The sequence below is a fragment of the Lepisosteus platostomus genome, chromosome 3 (assembly GCF_059453375.1).
Source record: "Lepisosteus platostomus isolate fLepPlt1 chromosome 3, fLepPlt1.hap1, whole genome shotgun sequence".
NCBI classification, from domain to species: Eukaryota; Metazoa; Chordata; class Actinopteri; order Semionotiformes; family Lepisosteidae; genus Lepisosteus; species Lepisosteus platostomus.
In genome coordinates, this window is record NC_142613.1 from 70,046,104 (window position 1) to 70,069,891 (window position 23,788).

Here is a 23,788-nt window from a genome sequence, read left to right on the forward strand (position 1 = left end):
TCCAACACATATCAATAAACAAGGAGAATATCCAAACTCCATGCGGAAAGCCCCCCAGGCAAAAGTGAGCCCAGGACCTCAGACCTGTGAGTCAGGAGATCTTTAGGAGCCTATTAAGTATTACTAAAAAGAAATAAAAACGTTTTATTCAGTGCTATTTCCACATTTGTATCCTGAATAAAAATTATGTTAATTTTACTAGGGTTTGAATATTTCACTTTAATTAAACAGGAGCAAATAGACACTTGATGAGTACAGTGACATACTAAAATAATGTAAAGACTGTCCAACCACACATTACATATACACTGTATATGTAATGTGTGACACACCTGACACACCTGAAGAAGGCTCCACGGCCGAAACGTTGTGTTCTCTTTCTTCTTTTTTTCAGCATGGAATAAACCTATTACTTGTTCCTTTACATATACACTGTCTCACAATCAATAAACAAGGGAATGGTTCCCACCAAAACTCTCCCGTGCGTTACTTAGCTCAGTTTCCTGAATCTTCATGCTGACAATGACGTTCTAATTAACGGATAACTTACCTGGTCGTCCTTTTGGAAAAACAATGAAGCTTGGCTTCAGGAGGAAAGAAGAAATGTGACATAATAATGGAGAGACGATTGTTAGCGTTTCTATAGGCCCCAGAAGCACTTCAATTAAGCCCCCTCCACAGAGAAGTATTGGTCAAGTTTAAGTAGTTTCTGAGCTCATTTCAGCCAATGTAGCTGCCCTTAACTGGAATGATTGATATGTTCTTCTGCTTGAAGTACTCTGATGTTTAGTGATATGTGCATTAAACAATCCAGCTAAAATGTGTAGTATCACTGTTTATTAAATGACCCTACTTAACCTGAAACATTTATGTTGTGATGATTACAACAGAGATCAAATGAGTCAAGACAGTTGTTCCAGAGCCTTGTGTGGGAATTTTCTGAATGGCACTGTTATGCAAATTTCTTACACAAATTGCATTGTTCTGCTCTTTTCGTTGTTTCATTGTTTTCCCCTCTTCATGAAGAAACATAATGCTGTCACGATCCTCTGCTGAAATATTAGCCTTCTTGTTTAAAGCCAGCAGTTACTCCTCCTGAGAGTACAGCGGCTAGCTCTGTAAGTGAACAAGATGCCAAGGAACAAGCAGAGGTTATTTCCCTGCTGGAAAGTAAGAACAGGGAAGAAAAAACAACATTTCCATCGTGGAGCCTGCTTCATGGGTTTGGTTTTCTGATTTTTACATTCATTGATGAATTAACCTCTATGTGTCCCATTGCTTACACCGATAGATCTGTACGGGCGGAGCGGTGGCTCTGTGGCTGAGGATCTGCGCCCGTGACTGGAAGGTTGCCGGTTCAAATCCTGTGGCCCGCAGAGGAATCCTACTCCGTCGGGCCCCTGAGCAAGGCCCTTAACCCCAACTGCTCCAGGGGCGCTGTACAATGGCTGACCCTGCGCTCTGACCCCAAGCTTCTCTCCCTGTCTATGTGTCTCATGGAGAGCAAGCTGGGGTATGTGAAAAGATAATTCCTAATGCAAGAAATTGTAAAGGGTTGATAAAGTGATGTTGTTGTTGTTGTTGTTGTATGTTGATGAGTAGGGAGCAATTTGTGTTAATGATAAGGGAAACCTGATGAGGAGACATTACGTTTGACTGGTAAATGTGATGTATTAGCTATTACAATACTTCATAGTTTATGCTTGTGGATAGTGTTGCTGTAATCATGACTGTGAAGAAACTCCTCAATGTGCAGAAAATCTTGGCTTCTTCACACCCACACCGAGCTGTACTCGTCACTGTAAGAGCAGCTGGATGATTAGTTAAAAGTATGGAGGCTTTGAATGAAGCCTGAAGGTAAAGTCCATAACATACATGAATGAATGTATACAACAGTATACATGTATACATACAGTTGTGTATACAACAGTACATATAAAAGCATCTAAAGTAGGCGTGCTTAATTATGAAGTGCGAAAGGCATCACGTTGAACACATGAAATAAGAGGAACAGAAGTGGGACAACACTGTGAGGTTTCCAAAGCAACAAGGACAGCCATCTCCATGTGCATTCCAAAAACAAAGTCAGCTGAAGTTTAGAAAAACCCCATTGAACATATAATAAAATTAATTCCTCAATATAGCCCACTTTGTGGCATCTATTTGAAATATTACTATCTGAATAGATAATAATAATAATAAACTTTATTTTATATAGCGCCTTTAAAGGTGGCTTCTCAAAGCGCTTGAGAAATTATCATCCCTCTCCCTTGTTACATAAGATTTCTGTTTCATAACACAAGTTTTTCTTAAGTCGAAGCAACCCTTTCTTAGCTGTTGCATGAACATGTACTGTGTGGAGAATTACCGTTCATGGTGAGTGAGGAAAGAGGGACAAGAGAGCAGAGCTGTAGGCTCACCAGGGCTAAGTGTCTTTTATTGGTCAACAGGCCTGTGTGTGTTGATTACAAAGGCAAGTAAAGAGCAAGAGAGTGAAAGTAGCAGAGTCTGGGATCCCATCCTGGGAGTATCCCACCTTGTGCCTGGTGCTTGCTGGGATAGGCTCCAGCTCCCCATGAACCTGTATTGGATAAAACGGTTTGAAAATGGATTGACGGATATAGTATACACTTTAAAACATCCTTTACATCAAATTAAACATTGAAGAAAGGGAAAATTACCATTAAAAATGTTCTATATAATATTTGATTACGCCGAAGGTTATTGTCCAGTGATTAAACACAAAATAAAATAGCATGATTGCAGTATGTTACCTACAATTCTCAGTGCAAATGCACAGCTTGCCACAGGTGTGCGAAAGCAAAGGGAGACGGAAGTGTCAATCAGAGTCCTGGTGGACGCTGGTGGTGGCCTGATTCGCATTATGCTCACTCCACACTGTTCAGCGGAAGGAACTTTCTGCGCTACATGTTCTTTACATATATAATGTCAACTTTTATAACTCAACAATGGGACCCATGGTTTTCGCATAAAGTCGGATTTGCGTAAGTCGGGTTTTACATGACCTGGGGAGAAGACTGCATATTATGTGTGCCTATGTGGAGACAAAACCAAGAGTGCAGATTCGCTTACAAGTATGATAGTGCCACCTGGTGGCAAGTTGGTTTATGATACCTTACTGATCTCACATAAACTGATCACCTGCGAAGCATCACTCATAACTGCAACTAAAAAACTGCCACTAGAAAAATTGACAATATCTTTTTCATAATGGGTGCACCGACTTGTTATGGAGCAGGCACGATAAAAGTAAATTCATGACATTGACTCTAAAAGGGAAGTTTGGGTGGGATGACAGAAACCGAGGCCTCTTTCGCCTCAGGAATTAAGGTCTTGACAAATTGCAAATAAAATTTGGAACTGCCATAAGTTTTATAGATTTCTTTAAAGATAATACTAACAGAAAAATGCAAGCTTACCTTAAAAATCCATGTATTTTTGTTTTTCAGGCGTCAGTGTGTGAGTGTGCAGTAATATTGATTTTAATAAGAAGCTCTGGGTCTCTTTCAGGCTGCCGAATTGGCATGGGTTTCCTCCAGCTGCTCCAGTTTCCTCCCAAAGTACATAGACATACTGGGAGGTTAATGGCTTCCGGGAAAATTGTCCCTGGCGTGACTGTGTCTGTGTGTGCCCTGTGATGGAGGAGGTGTATCCTGCCTTGTGCCTGTTGCTTGCAATGACAGGCTCAAGCTCCCCCGCTACCCTGTATTGGTTGAAGCATTTAAAAAATGGGTAGGTAAAAAGAAAGAAAAATGAACATTTCTCTAACATTAGACGCTCTTAGTGACATGGACCAGAAGATACAATGCCAAATTACAGAGGACTAGAGTCATTCCAACCTTGACATCACAAAGTGCATCATTAAGCCATAGTATCATTACTGATTCCTGAAATGAGTCAGGAGTTTTATATACAATGACGTTTTGTGGATCACACTGACTGTATACCAGGGCTTCTCAGTTCCAATCTTCCTGTGGCTTGTGTGCCAATTGGGGTGAGCTTGGTGTGAAAGGCGCTATATAAAAATAAATTGAATTGAATTGGGTTATCAATTCCTTAATTAAAAAACTTAAATTAATAAATAAATAAATTCTCTTTTCTCCATTTTGGTTATTTTAAGTTACCTATAAATTGCCCTTGATCCCTGCAACTATTTAGGTGCTATCATTTGAACAAAGTTCTTGTGGAGCACAAATGTTTACTCTGAGTAAGGGATTAATTAACTGATTGAAAGCTGAGCTGGAGTGAAGAATAGCTGATCATCTAAGGAAGCCCTGGGATCAGGGATGGGGAATTCTGGAGAGTCAGTGTGTGCGCACAGAGTTTCCACTCCAGTTCAGGTCTTAACCACATAATCCACCTCATCATTGACTTAATGAGACCAAATTTACAACTTCTCCCAGGTCATCAGGTGCTAGAGCTTTATAGAGACTTGGAAAACCTGCAGATATACTGGTCCTCCTGCACAATCCCTGCCTGTAAATAAACTCATTTTTTGCTTACTTTCAAATAATATAGGCATTTTTAAAACTAAGCTGCAAATGTCAGCATGAATGTTCCGGAACACATAACCTGCATTGGTCTTCTGTTAAAATATACTGCTTGGCTCAAGAGTGAGAAAAAAACAATCATTTTTTTCTTAACTTCCAAATAATAGTCATTATAAGAAGATCCTATCAGGGCCAGTTCCTGTAGAGCCGAAAGCACCTAGTTACTGATAGAATTTAGCATACTATCCTAGAAAAATGAGCAGCAGCTGACCTTTCAATGCTTTAAGGAAGTATCATATAAACATAGGTCTACAGTATATTTTAAATTGTGACTGAATCCTGGGCAGACCAACCTGGATAAGTGTGTCAGCTAACAAAAATTATTGACAAAACAGAGTCTGTATACCTTGCCTGTTACAACCAAAATTAAGCTGAAGAAATAAGTGAAAATTCTAAAATATACTAGGAATGAAAAACATAATTGCCTTTTCTGGAAATATAAAGCATTCAGGCAATATCCATAATGTATGTTACATACAGATGCTTTTGTTCATACACATGTCCTGAATACTGGCAAATGAGTGCATTATTTCCAGTAGAGCTGGGAAAGAAATTCTTTTGCTAACATTTCTGAAAGCAAATGCCCTGGCTAATAAGTTACAGGGGTCTCTCTGGACATGTAATAGAGATTACAAATACATAACAGAAATGAATTGGGTAGCAGTTTTAGAAGTATAAAGAGCAGCTTCCCATGCACACGTGCCTGTGTCTGTACATCATGGGGAGAATTAAGTAAGATCATAATCAAGAGGAGTATGTTTCCTGAAAAAATTATCTTATACTAAGCGCTTGTTTAAAATATTGACTCTTCAATAGTATGCACAGAGAGCTCGGATTGCATTCACCAGGTGCCACTCTATCAACTTTTGATTTTCAGATTAGACCCCTGGGGGTCTAAAATTTTGTTACTGACAAAATGTCAACAAGAAAAATGATTTACCTATGTCATCCCAGTTCAATGAAATATCAGTGCACCTGCTACAAAATTCATTCTTCCTGATAATTACTTTGTTGTCCCTGTTTATTCTGATGCTCAGTATATATTGAAAGACTTCTGGAAAGCTAAATATGTTATATTGTACAGTATATGCCTGTTGTATCTGTTTTAGATCTTGCTCATGCAAAGTATATGTGGAATTATTTGAACATGAACTGGCTTTTCTTAAATCCATGGTCACTATCCCCCAGAATACAATCAATTTTCTAGTTTAATGCAACTTAATGTTTCATGGGCTTGCTTGAAATCAATGTAGCTTATAAGCTTCTACTCATCTGTAGTTTCTTGTCTTTTTGTGAACTGATATTATATTTGCATTCTTCTGAGTGGGTGCAGCCTCCCTTGAGTGTCTGTTGAAATAATCCTACTTTACAGTGTAAAATGTCATTTCTCAATTCTCTCTGTTAAAATACCACTCTTCACCCCTGTAACACTTTAGCACCTACTTTATTGAGATTATTCATTATTCCGTAGGAGTGTTTCTTAACATGAAGCACTTCATTTGTTCCTTCCTCAGTGAGCACGTTTGTAAAATATTTATTTGATACTTATGACATGTCTTTATTGTATTATACATTTGATCCGTTGCACATCTCTTACTATCTCTCAGACCTATTAGTTTTTTTTTTCTTTATTGTTGTTTTGGTACAATAGCATAGAAAGAAATCACATTTGTATGTGTTTTTCTCCATTGGAATATTTTTTGTCTACTCTGTCTTTTCCTTTCTAATTTCTCTTTTGACTTGTATTTACAACAAAGTAGGGTACACAATTGTTTTGGATGGGTCCTGTCGTACATCTACCCCAAAGTGTTCTTTCTTCCTGAATTCTGATACAGAAATATTATTGATTGTAATTGCCCATGCTCATTGGATTCCATATCTGTTAATGTCCAGTGCATGTTTTCTTTAATCTCTTTTATTTTAATAATGTCATTTATTTGTGGTCATCTTAATTGAAATAGCAGTCCATAATTATATACTGTACTTTACCTGCAGACATTAAAATGTATTTAAAAAGTTCCATGTTGTGGTCATGTGATTATTCTGTGTTGTGGTTCTTCAGTGATTCTCTCACAAGTGTTTTTCTTCCTCTGTCAGAATTGTTGGAAGAAACTACAGCAGATCAACACAAGCACTTTTTCTAGTGGGTACAGTATATTGGCCAATTCAGTCAGAGCAAGTTCCTGATGCTGGTCCAAGAGGCCCAAACACCTGCTGTTTTGGTTCATGCCCAGCTCTCACTCACAAAGTTGAACCTTTATTTGACTTAATAATAGGTTCTTTTTAAACTGGTTGACCTTTTTCAGCTTATTGGACGTTGTCTTCTAAGTATTTCATTTTGTAAGCTGCATAAAATTCGAAACAACTGAATACAAAAAAACTTGCAAATGCTCTACTCAAGCAACATGTTTATGTACAGTTATGGCTTTCATTAAGTCACTAACCTTGGCTGAAATGAACACCAACAGGTGTATGGACCTGGATACCCCCGGGATATGGCACAGTCATTTGAGTTTCAGCTTCCACATTTCCAGTTGGTCCTTCTCAGTCTATATGAAAGGAGCGGAAATTCCCCATTGTTAGAACTTGTTGCATGCAGAAGTGCTCTTATTGAAATGTGAATATCAAAGTGTATTCCATATTTCTGTTATTAAGCATTCTTTTAATATCGTGTGGGTGGGAAACATCAGTGTTAGAAGGCCACATCATTCTCTGGTTTTCATTTATTCTCACCTTAATTATATAAATCAATTAAGTATTTGGACAAATAACTATTGTATGGATCAAATCGACTGTTTATGTTGGGCCTAATCAATGGAAAATTTGGACGGACACAAAACCTGTAGGAATCTGGCTCCCATGGACTGGAGTTGTTACCCCTTTAGCTAACTGTGCAACTGAACTATTGTCATTTCTTTTAGCATTGCAATATTCAGCTCTTTTCAGGTTTTATTGCCAAAGATAACTTCTGAAAAGGTTTGTGCAGAGCTCAAATTACACCTCTGTGCAATTAGTTTCTAATGGTGTTTTAAAAGCTTACATTTTAGGTAATTACGAAAGCAGATACTTTTAAGATTGCTAGATAAAATGAGGCATGTTATGCCTAATAGGCTACACAAGAAAGGAAATAAACATCCTAAAATTGCAGATGTAAATTACTCCTTTAAAAACAATAGACTGTATGTGTTATACACCTCTCTCAAACTTTTTGTCTTTTTTTCTTTGTTCCTGAAAAAATGAAGTGTTTAATAAATGGATGGGTGGATGTTAACAGAAGTAATATGGCCATACATGTTGAAAAGATGTCCATGATACATACAGAGATACCAGCCTGTAATAATTACAGTAATAGTTTTATACTTTTAGAATATGATAATCTCATATTAAAAACATTAAGGTTGGCACAGAGGTGCCGTGATTAGCATTGCTACCTCACAGTGCTGACACCCTGGATTCAATTCCTGGGTGCTGTCTGATTGGGGTTTGTATGTTCTCCTCATGTTCATGTGGGTTTCCTCCAGGTAATCTGGTTTCCTCCCACAGATTGATGACATACTGATAAAATGAATTGGCTTCTGGGAAAATTGGCCTTGGAGTGAGTGTGGAAATGCTTGTGCCTGTCTGTGCTTTGCAGTGGACAGGCATCCCATCCAGGGTTGCATACTGCCTTGTGCCTGTTGCTTGCCGTGACAGGCCTCAGCCACCATGTATTGGATAAGACAGTTAGAAAATGGATGGATGATAAACATCTTTTAATAATGTTAATTATTTCAACACAAAAAAAACTTTAGCTTGACATCCCCTGAAACCACAACCACACATTCAGTTTAAAATCGACTTTTTTTACCCTAAAGTCAGAGGAGGCAATCATGTTTGCTATAAATTGAATCAGGACACATAAAGATTCAATTGGAAATTTCAGACCATGTATTAATATCACTTAGTCTTCAACGGCAAGGGACAATTGAGACAATAGTTGACAGACTTTGACATAGCTTGGGCATGTGTTTCCAAATGGAAATGGTAGCACGTGGCTTGTGCATTCAGTCTGCGATATGCTTCTACTTCTTTGTCTCCTGTTTTGTTTTTGTCAAACAGCAGAATTTCAGAGAGCATACATATTTCAGAAGAATCCTCTATAATGCTTCTTATTTTGTAAAAATGAGGAGAGTTTTATGTTCTTCTCAACTCTTAGACCCACACGGAAATGCCAGGGGGAGATTTCTTGCCCTTTAGAAAGTGGTAAAACCCATTTTGTGAGGGTTCCTATAATGGTGTTTCCCTGCAAGGAGATATCTCTGTGATGTCAACAGTTAGACATGTTTTCATTCTGGATCCACCATCAGTGTACACATTGAGAAGCACTTTTCCAAAACAACAACAGCTCAGGTAAGTATTTTCTGCAACCTAGAACTGAATTCATAATGTTTAGAACAGATTCTTCAGTTTCTGTGGAAACATCATGATTAGTCAGTCTCTTTTGATGTGTTTCCTTATTTTAGTACACTAATATTGCATTGGCAACTGCATTTTAGAAGGTGTAGTTGTGTGATTTGAATCTGCTCTTGACACTGCTTTGTAAACACCATTAAATATCATACTGAACCTTCAGAATCCTCTATTTGAGAAAGTCCCACCACACCTAATCATATTGCACAGTGGAAGATATGTATATCAGTTTCTATGCTTAAGTATTGAAAGGGGAAAGAGATTTTTAAATCTTAACATCAATAAGCTTTTTTGTGTTATGATGAGTGTCTAATACATCCCTGTCACAGATGACTAAATTATGAGGCTAAAATGTTCTCTTTTAAATGAATAGCATACAGCAATTAAGCGAGGGGTAATTAAGAGGTTAGGCTTACGGTTTAAAAGCATGAAATTTGTAATGTTCTCATTATGTCCAACTTTACATTATGAAAAGCAATCAATGCTAGAAATACAACAGCAACAACAGAAAATAAATCTTAATATGAGTGCATGCTGTTAGCATTATGCTGTGCAGGAAATATTTATTTTGTTAATAATGCTCATAGACACTTTAAAAAATGAATAAACTAAACTCAATAAAAGGCTAGCCATGTACTGAATGCAACACTAAGGTTTTTTTTAATCTATGATGCTGTATTGATGATACACATTAGAAGTGATACCCAATTAAGGTTTTCCTAAATTACTTCTTCAGTGAGTTCTTGGTCATTAATTTGCACTTGGCATTTTTTTTTCTTCAATAGATATAACCTTATGAAAGCATGCTTTCAAAATCTAAAAATAGCAAACACCTTTGTTTACCTCTTTTAATGGTTTCCCATGCTACCATTATGAAAAGTTTTCACCTTTTTGCAGAACATATTAATTGCTATTAGAGGGTTTCATTTACAGAGAATATTTGCAACATAATTACCCCAATATTTTTAACCATCTTTAGAACCTACATTGAGACTTTAAATGGTGTTTTTCTGTGCTTTTATTTGGTAGATATCCACCATTGTTAATTAAAAAGCTGCAGAACTGTGCAGATGGAGAATGTGTGCTTTTTCAAAGAGCAATCTGGTTCAAGGCAAGAGCTGCATTGCCATTGCTCTGATTTATTCCTATTCTAATTGTGTCTTATCTTTCCCTGTAAAATAGGCTGTGTGTTTTATTAGAAATTTAAAGCTTGCTTGTCTTGAGAACCAAAGCGAATATTTTGTTCATCCTTTGAAATTATGTATATAAATTAAATACTTCATACATGCAAAATTAAAGCATTTTAAATACCCACTGCAAAAACTGAACGTTTCCAATAACTGTAAATAACTTTTGAGGAGACAAACTTTGATGTGACAGTGTATTATGTTAAGCATAAACTATTATTTTCTTAGAATTTGTTTTTATTGTTGGTGTTGATATTTGTGATTAGTCTTTTTCCTACAGATTGAAATATCTTCTTACTTCTTCTTGAGTAGTTTAAACATATTGTTATGATATATAATAGATTAGATATATGTTTTCTAAAATGTCTTGTTAAAAAGGTGCAATTGAGGTTTTGCTGTGGTATTTTCTTGTAAGACACCACACTATATTGTAACTTTCATGTGCTTGACCAGGACACTTTGGGTGGGATAGAAAACCAAGCCTAGAATATAGTATAGACTACATTTAGATTTAATTGTCCTGTTTTTATGATAAACTGTAAATCACATAGTCAGTAATGTTACCAAATCAAAATCAGGTAACAAACATCGAATAAAACAAGCCATAACAGGAGAGTAAAAGCACTGAATAGTGAAAAAACGATTGAAAGGAATTACAAAGCCAGGGCCAGTAAAAACAACTGCAGTATCAGGCCCAGTTTAAATTAAACACCTGACCCTCCAGCCTATTTGGAAATTTCAAATCTAACACCTTGATGGCTGCTCACTTCTGACAAAAGGAAGGATATTCGTGCTGGACAGAAAGGCTGCACAAAAGTAGGAATTTTAAATTCTGCACCTGGTGGGTGGGCTGACATTCTGTTTTAATCTAGACCATAGCCCCAAAGATTTTACCTTTGAATGAAGTTGAACACAGATGGTATTTTCAGATCCTTTTTTATCCCCTTCAAAGCCCTCTACAACTGTAAGTCTCTGTGTTACAGAAAAAGGGGGTTTCTTCACCAAATGAAAAAACCTTTTTTAAGCATTACACTTGTCTGTGAACACGACCAATTACTGCAGGTTTTCAGTAAAGAATGAATCATTTCAGGTTGGGTCACTCTAATGTAGGTACGGCAAGAAAATCAATCAGTCACATCTTGCGGACGGTGGTTTTTTCCTCCCCCCCTGCCTGAGCCTTCAAAGCCATCTGTCTTATCTGTCATATCCTTCTCATGCTGCAGATACGCCACTTTCACAAATATGTTACATCTGTGAAATACTGAGGAGACACGCCCAAAGATACAGTCTGTTTTTTTTCAAGTGCCCTGCAAATATACAAAGCAGGTGATCGTTCTGTGATGTTTTTAACACTCACCCATGGTAGCAGAAACAAAGTGTTCCAGTTCCACACACAATATTCCAGAGACTGCAAGTCATTTTTTAACACATACTGTATAGTTCCTTGTGATCCTTTTCAATATTCCTTTCTCCAGTGATGACTGCTACTTCATGATACTACATATGTGCTATTTTATATACAATTGCATAGTCAATGAATCAGACCATACTATACCGCATATACATGTTTTCTACATGGCTGTGAATATATTGGGGGTTAATTGTTAAAGACTCTAAAGTGATTTGAAACATCTATTATAACAAAGGGGCATATATCAAATTTCACATTCACAAATCCCAATTAGATGTTTCTGAAAGCTTCACATGTGTGTCAAGACACCTCTATCATTTAGAATATGCTCAATGTCGGCTAATGTATACAAATAATGATAGAAGAGAGGAGGTATGATATGCACACAGTGTTCACAGTACCCTTCGAGCCGTTAGACAAGTCTTGCTAGCTTCACTTGGGAAAAGGCTGCTGTGCAGTATCACTAATGTATCTGAGAACCCCTTGCCCACAGGAAGGGCACTGTTTTCAAGGAGAGAGGAAGAAGATAAATCCAGATCTCAAAGGACATGGATACCCGGAATTAGTATCATGGGGACACTATACTGTAAAAAGGCGCCGTCCTTCGGATACCTGGTGTCCTGGCCAAATTCCCCCCTGGCCTTTACCAATCATGGCCTCCTAATAATCCCCATCTCTGAACTGGCTTCATCACTCTGCTCTCCTCCCCACTGAGAGCTGGTGTGTGGTGAGCGTTCTGGCGCACTATGGCTGCCGTCGCATCATCCAGGTGGGGCTGCACATTGGTGGTGGTGGAGGGGATCCCCATTACCTGTAAAGCGCTTTGAGTGGAGTGTCCAGAAAAACGCTATATAAGTGTAAGCAATTATTATTATTACTTACTAATAATAGTAATAATAATTCATTATGCCAACACAACACCTCTTGGAATGTCAGAAGACAAAATTCCAACGACATGCAGACTGAGCAGATTACTGGCACTAACAGTGGACAACCACCTCATCCACCTGCAGGTGCGTGTGTTCTACTTCTCTAGTTTTGACTTCCTCTACCTGCATTTTTCCTGTGTGGACGCACAAGATGCTGACATCTTGTTTTATTCATTAATTGGACTTATGATAGCTCACTCACATAGGCCGTCCTCAAATTCCTCATATGTTCTCACCGTGTCACGTGCTTCGTCATTTATAGTGGTTCTTACCTATGTACAGTGTGATTACAGGTCTCAAGTTTTCGCCTTTCTGGTAGGGAAAGGCTTCTCATTAAACCTTGGCTTAGTCAAACTTGCATGTACTTGTGCTAATGATTTTCATAGCACGTGTCTACATTAGAGATGCTCACTTTTGTGATCACAAACTTTCTTGTGGTTATTAATGAGGTACTGTTGTATACATTTCATTTGGATATTTGCAAGTTTTTTTGCAATTGGAGTCTCGTGTATCCCTTGAGATTTCACTTCTGTCACGATTATAGTCCCCCCTCCTTAAGGGTGCTCCAGCCCTTTCACTTTAGACTTTATTCTGTGCACCTGCTCCCTATTCCCAGCCCACCTTAAAAGCCAGGCGCTGACGCTCATCCTGGCTCTGCATCTGGTTTCCGCACTGTGCGAGTCCGGGGCCTGGAAGCGTCTGGTCCCGTTAAGGTTTTAACCTCTGTTCCTAGTCCGCCGGTTCCGACCCGGTTCGTGTTTTTAATTCCCTTATTTGGATGGATCTCCTGGTTTTGGACTTACCCATTTGTTTTTGGATTCCCTCTATGGATTACTCTTCTGGATTGTTTGCCTCGGCCACACCTCCCCCGTGCACCAGCGCACTTTGGACACGCCCCCCTGTTTTCAGCCCCGTATCCCTGCATGACGTTTTCCTAGTGTTTCCCCACTTCTTCGGATTGTGTCGTCTGCATAGGGTCCGGAAAGAACTGTTCGTTGCAACTTCTCTATGTTGTTTTCTAATACTGTCTACATGTAGTCCTGTGGATGACGTAGTTCAAGTAGGTACTGTAGCTGCGTCAGCATGCGTAGGCTGCAAAGGAGCAAGTAAAGGTTTATTCCAAGCTGAAAAGAAACATGTAGTGGTGCATGTTCGGGTGACACCTGAAGAAGGCCCTGAAGACGAAACGCTATGTTTCTTTCAGAATGGAATAAACCTTTCCTTGTTCCTTTGCGTCCTATGGATGATGTTGCCTTTGTTTAAATGGTGCTGATTAGGTTAATATACTAGTGTTCTTTATATGAATTCCTTGGTTCTTTCAGAAGTCATCCAGATAGAGTTTGTGAAAACAGAGTCAAACCATTTCTTATAATCAATGAATTCTAATATCAAACATGTATCTCATACTCATTCTGAGTTTGAATTACTTGTCCTATACCTTGCAAATAGTGTTGGAATGAATCTACTTTCGAATCTTGTTTTTTTTTCTCTGGTTTTTGAGACCTTTTATGAAAAAATATTGACAATTATAGAGAATACTATAACTGGTTCATGCTTTTAGAGAATTTCTGCTTTTCTCATGCAGAATAGGTGTACATTTTGTGTATTATGCATATTAATTGGTTGTCCAGATTATGTCTATTGACAAGGTTTATGATCGGTTCAAGGGCAAATACAGACTGTATTACATTTTATGCATGAAGCAGTGTGTAGTGCTTACCATTGTACAGCGCTGAAGATTAAATCAATATGCTTACAAAGATTGTGTCAAGAAACAAAATTGAAGAACATGAAAATAAAGTCGTAACCTGTTTCTAGGGTTTGTGGGCTACCAACCCTTTGACATCCAGTCTGAATCATTTTTAGGATGCAAACAACCAATTTTTAATATAACTTGAATGACACAGTTCTGAAAAATTGTACTTTTGAAGACCTGTCATAACTTGGAGAAAGGGCGTTTGTAATGAATAATGTTAGGTTCTCCCTGTATCATGAGTATCTTTTCAACATTAAATTAAAAAAAAATCAAGTGTTGCTTGACGCATGATGTACGTTCAAGTACATGGCAGAGTGAAGGGGGAATTCTTTTTATAAAGATCAATTAAAAACTGTGATTCTTCACCTTCAAATATTTCTACATGACATGAACAAAACCAATTATTTTTACACATTCTGGATCTGAAGGCCATGTTGTATAGCATTTATCTCTTTAGAAGCTGACAGGTTGAATAAGATTTTCATCTTTTGTTCGAAACCGCAAAAATGTTCTCATATTAAATGGCCACAGATACAAAAAGGACTTAATAAATTAGATACTTTAAGTTAACCAACAATTTAGAAAGAAAAAAGAAAACTGCTTTTGAAAGAAGAACAGGAACTAAACGAGTCTGTGTAAAAGAAATCTTAGTGGGTCAGTTTGGAGCGATGAATGAAGGCCTTAATTAAACTAAGGCACAATATTTTTCACAAATCTCAAGTGACATTGAATCAGGGCTATTTCATTTAATAAGAAACGTACACACAATTTTAGCATAGCATTACCCATATATCTTAACAACTGTATTGTATTGTTAAATGTCAAAATGTGCCTCTTTTTATGATTCAATCCACCAAATAATTGAAACTTGTTAGACTCAGTTTTCTTAGTAAAAGCGAATAAAACCTGTGTGTTTTTATAAATGGTTCATGAGATGGAGGTCCAGAACCGGAAGCAACCTGCCAGCATAGAGTGGACCTGTGGTAGTAAAACAAAGTACCCGGACAAAACACAAAACCTACCTGAAGATACTGTAGGAGAGAACATGCACTCTCCAGCCCTGAAGACATCTCATCCTGGAATCCAACCTAGGGCTCTAGGTATAAGGAAGTGAAAATCTGAGTTTTTTTACAGAAACAGACAAAGAAATGGCTAAATCTGGTTTCTACAGAAAAGCTGTTTGAATGTATACTGATCAGTCAGAGAGCAACGGCGGCATTGACCTTTTCATTCTGCTGTTGCTTGATCTTTGTGCTGTAAAGGACAGTGCCATCCCAGACTTCAAGTCCTTGAAATTCTACATAGGCATCTGTTAGCAACAGTCTCAGTTCATTTCTTTGAATATCTGCAACTACATTCAACTATTGTGGAGTGCGACATTATTCCATTCTCCAGCCCTTCCTATCTGGACCTATTCTGCTTTTGGAAGCACTCACTAGGGGCTTGCTGTCTGGCTAGGTTGCACAAAACAAATATTTAGACTTTATTACGATCCCCAATTAAGGGTCCTGAATAATATTTTATTATGCTTGAGGACTTTCACATTCTAAAATTTGCTGGGTTCTGCAGGCAAATAAAAATGATGGCTCTCAAGCACATTTCATGTAAATTAACTTTAAAAGCAGTAATATTTTAAATGTGAGCTTTAATTACAAAGAAGAGATATGAATCTTCTGTATGTATATTAATTGCTTTCAATCGCTTTTAAATCACATACTGTAGTCTACATCAAACATATTACAGGAACTTAGTAGCTATGCTACTTTCTCATTGCTGATTGACTGATGCTGTGCAGCTGATTGGAACAGATACCTCTGTGATATTGATTCCAGTCCATGGCAAGCCCTGCGCAGAGACAGAAACTCTGTACCTTTCACTGCCAAACCGAGGAGCCCAACATCAGTGTGTAGAGATTACAGATGTTATACAGATTGTTACTGATAGTGGACATGAGGAAGCCCAACTACAGATTGGGAGTTCAAACATCAGTATAAGACTCCAAGTCTTTAAAAAAACAATATTTCAATATTTTGACAATATTTTGAAAGACACTGATAGCCTGGAATGTAAACTCGCTACACTTGTACTGTGCCGTTTTGGCATTTGGAAGAACTAGATGCTTCAAAAAATTACAGGGATTTTTCTACCTACCAGATTCAGAACAAATTCCCTTCTCAATGAGAAGTCTCAAGGTTATCTCAATATCTGCTAAGACTATTGAACTACCATGGTTGTCCATGTCAGATGGATATTTACTCTTTGAATCCCATAGTCATTCCAGGGAATATCCAAAATATATCTTAGAGTCATGGAACTGGTCAAGGGATTTTATACAGAGGCCTTCTTCTTAAAAAAAAGTAATTATTTTTCTCAACCTTCTCATTCACTTTATTTTCACCCCACTTTCAAGGGTATCATGTAAACAAAACTGGCATTTCAAGCCTCTTCAGTGATATGGAACCTGGAAGCCAAAAAGGATGAAAATTATAGATCTACAGTATTCAGGTTTTCTCAAAAACTTTAAAGTACAAGTCAGTCACGTTTCACACGGTGGTCCAAATGTTCTTTTCCCTTGCTGGATCTGTCATAAACAAAAGAAACAAAAGAATAGATTCCTGTTCTCATCTGTCCACATTCTGAGGTTGCAGGAGGTTCAATCATTTCACCTTCCCAGTAATAGCATGTGAGCTCAAAATCTTTCCATTTGGTTCTTCCCGAGATACAATACCTGCACCCTTTCATACATGCAACTATCATACTGGCGATTCCCCGGCCGCTCGCAAAGTTCTTTCAGAAATGTGGCCCTAAAAGTCGTGGTTAGCACTGCACTGTAGCCTTGTACACTGTGGTACATCACCATCATGGCCAGAGTGTGGAGCTGATCTATTCTGGAGCCAGCGTATTGGGTTGTTCTTCTGGTTTGCACTAAAGGGAAACTTTTAAAACATCCAACCTTACTTAAAATAGAAAAAAAGGAACAAAGGTCAATTTACCAAGGGCAGGACAGTGGTGCAGTGGTAAGTGTTGCTGCCTCACAGCTTTGGTCCCTAGGGTTCAGGTCCAGACCTGGGGTGCTGTCTGCATAGAGGTTGTATGTTCTTCTCATGTTTATCGTGGATTTGCTCAGGGTGCTCCAGTTGCCTCCCACCGTCCCAAGGCATACTGGTAGGTTAATGGGCTTACATCCCATCCAGGGTGCATTCTGCCTTGCGCCCTATGCTTGCTGGGATAAGCTTCATCTTCCCCCCACACTGAATGAATGGATTAGAAAATGGATGGGTGAAAGTACACACAGAATAGCGCCACCATTCACCATCTTAACTCGAGACCTTGGAGATACATTAGGAGATACAGTATGTGACACTCCAGAATAATTACCTTCAGATTTGCATGACACTTTGTCAAAGGAGGACTTCAGGTTTCGTCAAAGTTTCAAAGGCACTGACATATGTAACCCTGTACACGTCTTCAGAATCAGCAGCAAAACAGAACTCAGGGGATGCAAGTTGAAACTATGAGAAGGTGCAGTTAAAACTGGGAACAGGAGGTACAGTACTCCTTACAAAAAAAAAAAACAAGTATGGAAGCTACCAACCCATATTGTTGACGTCAATAACCTAACTTCTATCAAGGAATGGCCAGATGAGATCCTTGAATCAATCAGCTACCAAAGCTACCAATTCAGCTCAATTCAACTTCAGTTAAACTCTACCAAACTACCAAATGGGCAATATGGCAAAACGACCACCTCTTGTAACCTTTCTTACATTCATAGTTAATACCACCTGTCACACCAGACAGAATCTCAACATCTCTCATTGATGGCAACTAATTAAGCCCCCATTTAAGTTTTTTGGCATTCATTCCTCTTTGGATATTTCTCACGAGGATAGCCTTTGTAAAAGCCATTGCTTTAACCAGTTGTCAGTGACGTGCAGGCACTTTATTTTCACTTTTCACATGAAGCATTAACACTGTCTGCTTGGCCGTAGACATGTTACGTTAGCATGAGTTGTGGGTATCTGCCTGTAAGGAGGAATGCATTGCTGCAGTCCGTTCCTTGCAGTGTTTTGCTTACCACTGAATATATCTTCAGTTGTCTACAGTTCGTTATTGCTCTTCACTATGAGCAGCGAGCATGCAAAAGGTGATTCCAGTGCTTCTGCAAATAAAAAGCAAAGAAAGGCTATTACATTAGAAGAGACACGTGAAATAATAAATGCATAGACAAAGGTGAATGAATATGTGGTATTGCCCACTCTTTGAATTTCAATGGCTCATCAATACATAGCTTTCAAGGTTAATAAGAGTGTCATTCTATTGATTATTCTTTGTTTTCAGATTAAACAATGAATGGTTTTAAGTTAGGCCAGCTTTGCTAATTATAACTTTTTAAGGAAACTTAATTTTCTATGGTGTCTTTATGCTAATAATAAACTAACACATACATACAAGCACACCAACAGGTTTGTACACATGCCGACACATACTGTACCTGAACATACCAGCAACAAAATAAAATTCATGAATGAAAATCAAGAAGGCAACCCTTGCCTTTTCCATTATTTTGAAAGGAAAATCATCATGTTGTAAAACATGTTTTCAGGAACACAACTATGGTGTTATGTGAGGAATTCATGTAGATATGTTTTCATTCCTAAACATCGTTCTCTATTTCAGCTCAAACCAGCAGATTGAACCACGAGAACAAATGACCTCTTAAAAATGGATGCCATGCTTTATCACAGTTTGGGGCGCTCAGACCTTTGGATGACTATAGATATGACACAATCTTAAAGTAAAACTGTTGTAGATAGTTATACTTAAGCAGGAATACTTTCACCAGAACAATCTCGCCAAAAGAGTCTTCACATCTCGAATCCTCACCATTGGTATCTGAAAGTCTTTATCATCAGGTCATGAAAAAAAAAAGAATTTCACCGGCTCCGTGGCCCCAGAATAAAGAAGAGGTGTCCGGGAGGTTGGCATCTCTTATCAAAATAGTGATTTTTTTGGGGGGGTATATGTAGAGTACGTAGTTGGAATCTGAATTCATAGTCAGTGACAAATCCCTGAGCATCTCATCCACATAGCTACTGTAGCACATACAGTACAAGCATCAAAAACACTTCCCCAAAGGGCTGTGAAGCGCTGCATTAAGTGCATTGGTAAGCTTTTAATAACTCAAAATACATTATGAGCACCCTCTAAATCCAATGGCAGCTTCGTAACTGTTAGGCATCAAAATCTAAGTCAAAGTGTGATGTGTTCACCTCCACTGAGTCCCTGCAGGCCTGGATCACTGTCACTCACAGGCCCAGAGTAACACAGTACCACTGCGTAGTCAGCAGCAAACTCTTCTACACTGAAAGGTTAGCTACATCTGCCAGAGAAGAGTCTGCACTTTCCAGCTTTGTAATATGTTACAAAAACCATCACCACTGCAAGCATATTAAGACCGCAGATTAAAGCAAATATCTCATGCATGCTTCCAAATACAGGTACTTGATCTACACTACCCAAACATGTTTGAAGAAGTGTGATGCACACTTCACCAGAAGACCAGACACTGGATGCAGGAATGTTTTTGACTCATAAGGGCAAGACATCATCAACAGAAGCTGCTTTTGCATTTGTAACCTTATTACATATATTTATATTGGACTGGTTATATTGAACTATTTATGGATAATAGCAATTGTTCCGACATCTAGGAACTATATGGTTACCATTACAACGTAGGATTCTTTATTATTTCATCCAGTGATTTAGGGGCTAAGGTAAATGTAAGGAGCATATGGAGATCACCTTTATACAAATGTGCATGTACACAGACTTACATATTTAATTATATGTACAGTACATGGACTTGCATTGTCTCGAATTAAACTTTCTAGTTGAATTTCTATTTGTATTTTTAAAAGTGATGCTTATAGATAAAATATGTTGTTCTTTTTGATCAATTATGTTTTGCAACAGCATGAGACAATACTAAACATTTTGTCCATTGCTTGTTGAATCTAAGAAATGTCATCTACTATAATATTGTCTGTCTGACACAAAACAATGTAAGCACATTTTTAAAAACAGAAATTTGCTTAATCTCTGATTCAATAAAGTATTAAGCAGAACTTTTTTAATATTTCTGAATGTTTCCAAAAAAATTTCTGATTAGTAAAGAAAGAATTCTGGCATTTCATGTTAATAACCACATCAGAATTCATACAGTATATAACATATTTATGTGAACAAATACTATTGAAAATGCCAGTATGCCGGCAGTGAATTTTATTTAATGGATAAATACTGAATTTTACATTATATTTACTTTTTCGTTAAAGTGAGAATGCTGTAAAAGAAGTTTAATGTATGATACAATCTCATGTATATGTTTCATATCCAAAGGACAATAACATTGTAGCCAAAATCATATTGGAATGAAGAAGGAATTCAGGGAATCACCACTTAAATGGCAGGAAGTCTGCATTAACATTCTCTTCATGTACTATGTGTTACAAGGGTTTTTTTTACAACCCTTATCCTGAAGAGGTACTAGTTTTTTGGCATCACTGCTTTATTCTTGAGGAAGAAAAATGGGATAAAAAACATAAAATATGTTTTCTTAGGAGTATAGCACCTTGAAAAAGCTGCCAAGCAACAAAGAAATACAGTAGTTATGCCATTAACTATTCAACTGCAGAAGGATTTAGTGAACTCTGGTCAGGTTTAGAAGCAGTTCTCATACAGCTTTTTTTCCATTGCCCCATAGATATTTTCCTATTTGTGCTTTAGAACCCCTATTTCCGCTGAGAAGTAAACCAAAGAGATGTGTCAAAGTGCAGGATATTAATACACACTGCCTATTCTTTGACAGGTTCTCCCATCAATGCACTATCTCCAAACAAGAAATGATAGTGTTCTGTGATCTTTTGAACTAGCACTTTTGTCTCCTGATGAGTGAAATTGGGCTCACTCTGTGTGCTTTCAGGAGGCAAAGACTCCTATTCATTGGTCTTGGCAGCAGAAGCAGTATCAATACAAGTTCCCTCTTAAAAGCATTTTTACTAAAAATTCAGTGTGCCTTTCAGACAACAGCAGAACTAATGCTGTAACTAAACAGTCTTTGCAGAACTAATGTGATGTATATTAACAACTTGTGAACCAGGAGTCCGTCCACTTTCCAAGGCTTATACAAAACACACAAGTGTGTACTTATGTTAATTAAACATTTTCTAAAAGAGCATCTTCCCTGAAAATATCCTTATTCTGATATTTGTATTTTTAAGAAGCTTGAATTACTGAGCAGAAGATATGTTCACTTGAACCAGTGGTTTTAGGAATGCAGACCCATTGGCATTTTCCTTGAGTTGAGTACTACATTTGGAGTGCAGCAGAGCTCTGGGCTTTGATTGATAATAGTTTAACTACTGGGTTTAAAAGCTCACTAACATTGCTATTATATATTCTTGTTGAGCAAATCTTGTAGTCTTGCTATTCTTTCGTCATAATGAGATTCACACCCAGCAAGGACACTGAAGAAAACTGAATGAGTTGATAAACTCAAGACAGTGTCTTTAAGTTTACATCAGATTCTAAAAGCACGATGAGACAATGTTATTTGAATGTATTTTCTGAATCTCAGCAATACTCTTAAACAAAATGATAGCACCAAAGCACAGTCACTATCTTTCATCATAAAAGTGGCTTTTAACACGCCTATCAGTACTGTATTACATATTGATTGATAGTATTGCTGCACTTGGTAACTATTATTATAGAGATTCCAAACTGCCCATAATAACATCAGGATGCTCTTGGTGATTTAAATTATTTTCTCCTGCTGTTGAAATCCTAAGACCTGATGTATATTTATCTAACAGGAACTCTGACATTGCTTGTTAAGCATTGGACGAGTACGTGAGTGTGTAAAATAAAAAATAAATAAACCTTGCAGCATTAATTATACTGTATACAATTGAATTGCGACATTGTATGATTAATTTCTCCGTATCAATGTGTTGAAAACAGATATTTTGCAAAGCAAATGTTATAATAGAATTAAGTACTAAATTAGGAAAGTGGAATAATATGTAGCACAAATCTTATTATTAAACAACTTTAACTTGTTTGCAAACTGTGTTTCTTGTACTGTACATGCTCTGTAGACATATGTCTGGAATATACAGTAAATTCAGGGACATGAATAAACCAATTTGTGTTAATAACATCTGTTCAAAAACTGAGCAAATATGGATGCTTTTGTCAAAGAAATGTATAAACTTTATGCAGATGTTGATTTTGCAACTAATGTAGACTGATTTTAGCCAGTGTATAAGACAGATGATTATTTCCATAAATGCAATGTGAAGGAACTTTCTTCAACTCCATATTTGTTTTTTAAATAAAAAAAATAGAATATTGTTCCAAGCTCCAGCCCTCAGGTAGACTACAATATCAGTGATTCATAATGAACTGTTACATACTGTATTAACAGAATGACAGAATGACCCATACAGGTCCCTTTTTAAGAATACAATGTACTTACTGTGCTCAAACAGACTATACTAAAATAAGTAGTTCAGGTGGGTAGCTGCGTCAGCATGCGTAGGCTGCAAAGGAACAAGTAATAGGTTTATTCCATGCTGAAAAAAAGAAGAAAGAGAACACAACTTTTTGGCCGTGGAGCCTTCTTCAGGTGTGAGCGGAAATATACTACTAAATATACTACTAAAATATACTACTAAATATACTACTAAATATATACTAAAATAATACAGATATCTATCTATCTGACACCCTACTCCCCACCTCGCAACCTTTGTTTGTCGGACTCCACTCTCCTGTACATCTCCCAAACTTGTTCACACTATAAGGGTAACTGGGCCTTCTCCTGCTGTGGCACAGAGCTCTGGAATTCTATATCTAATGATATAAAAGGGTCACCTTTCCTGAGCTCTTTCAAATCTAGACTCAAAACCATCTTCTTCAGAAGGGCTTTTACTTAATGGGATCTGTGTGTGCCCCTTGCATCTACTTCTGCATGCTAAACCCTTGTTTTTAATTGTGCAAATGTTGTTACCTCTTCTCCTTGTTAACTTTTTTTCTTACTGTAAAGCGCTTTGAGAAGTTACTTTTAAGGTACTATATAAAATGAAGTGTATTATTTATCATTATCTGTACATTCTTTCTCCACTTGAACTTGTAATCGTTCTCTTGGCCTTTCTGACAAAGATATAACTAGAAAATAAGTAAAAGTAGCCATACAAAACATTCAACATTATCTTCATGGGCAGAACCTGAACATCAGTTCTCATGTTTTTGACAAAGCAATACAAAAATGAGAGAGTGGCATTATTTAATATGGTGGTGATTTCAGATACTATCATACAATCTTGAATTTATTTCACACCTTTCACACTATAAAAGCTTCTGGCACAAGTGCACAATTTGTTCCACTTTTTCTATGCATACACTGCCTTGATGAA

At 37.5% G+C, this 23,788-nt stretch overlaps 2 long non-coding RNA genes across 5 annotated transcripts in view; one reads left to right on the top strand and one right to left on the bottom strand.

Moving 5' to 3' along the window:
* The window catches only part of LOC148675372 (uncharacterized), a 59,356-nt gene extending 55,292 nt beyond the window's left edge, over positions 1 to 4,064 (top strand). Inside the window, exon 2 of the long non-coding RNA XR_015935508.1 lies at positions 1,292 to 4,064. This is a non-coding gene — a long non-coding RNA (uncharacterized LOC148675372). The remainder of the gene's footprint in view (positions 1 to 1,291) is intronic.
* Positions 2,451 to 23,788, bottom strand: part of LOC148675374 (uncharacterized) — a 38,176-nt gene continuing 16,838 nt past the window's right edge. For 2 of the 4 annotated variants that reach the window (XR_015935506.1, XR_015935507.1), the window contains exons 2-5: positions 18,382 to 18,465; positions 15,326 to 15,399; positions 7,016 to 7,120; positions 2,451 to 2,581 (exon numbers count right to left, since the gene is read on the bottom strand). This is a non-coding gene — a long non-coding RNA (uncharacterized LOC148675374). Of the gene's footprint in view, positions 2,582 to 3,440; positions 3,725 to 7,015; positions 7,121 to 15,325; positions 15,400 to 18,381; positions 18,466 to 22,848; positions 22,913 to 23,788 lie in introns of all 4 variants that reach the window. The other 2 variants (XR_015935505.1, XR_015935504.1) reach the window with 2 other exon arrangements.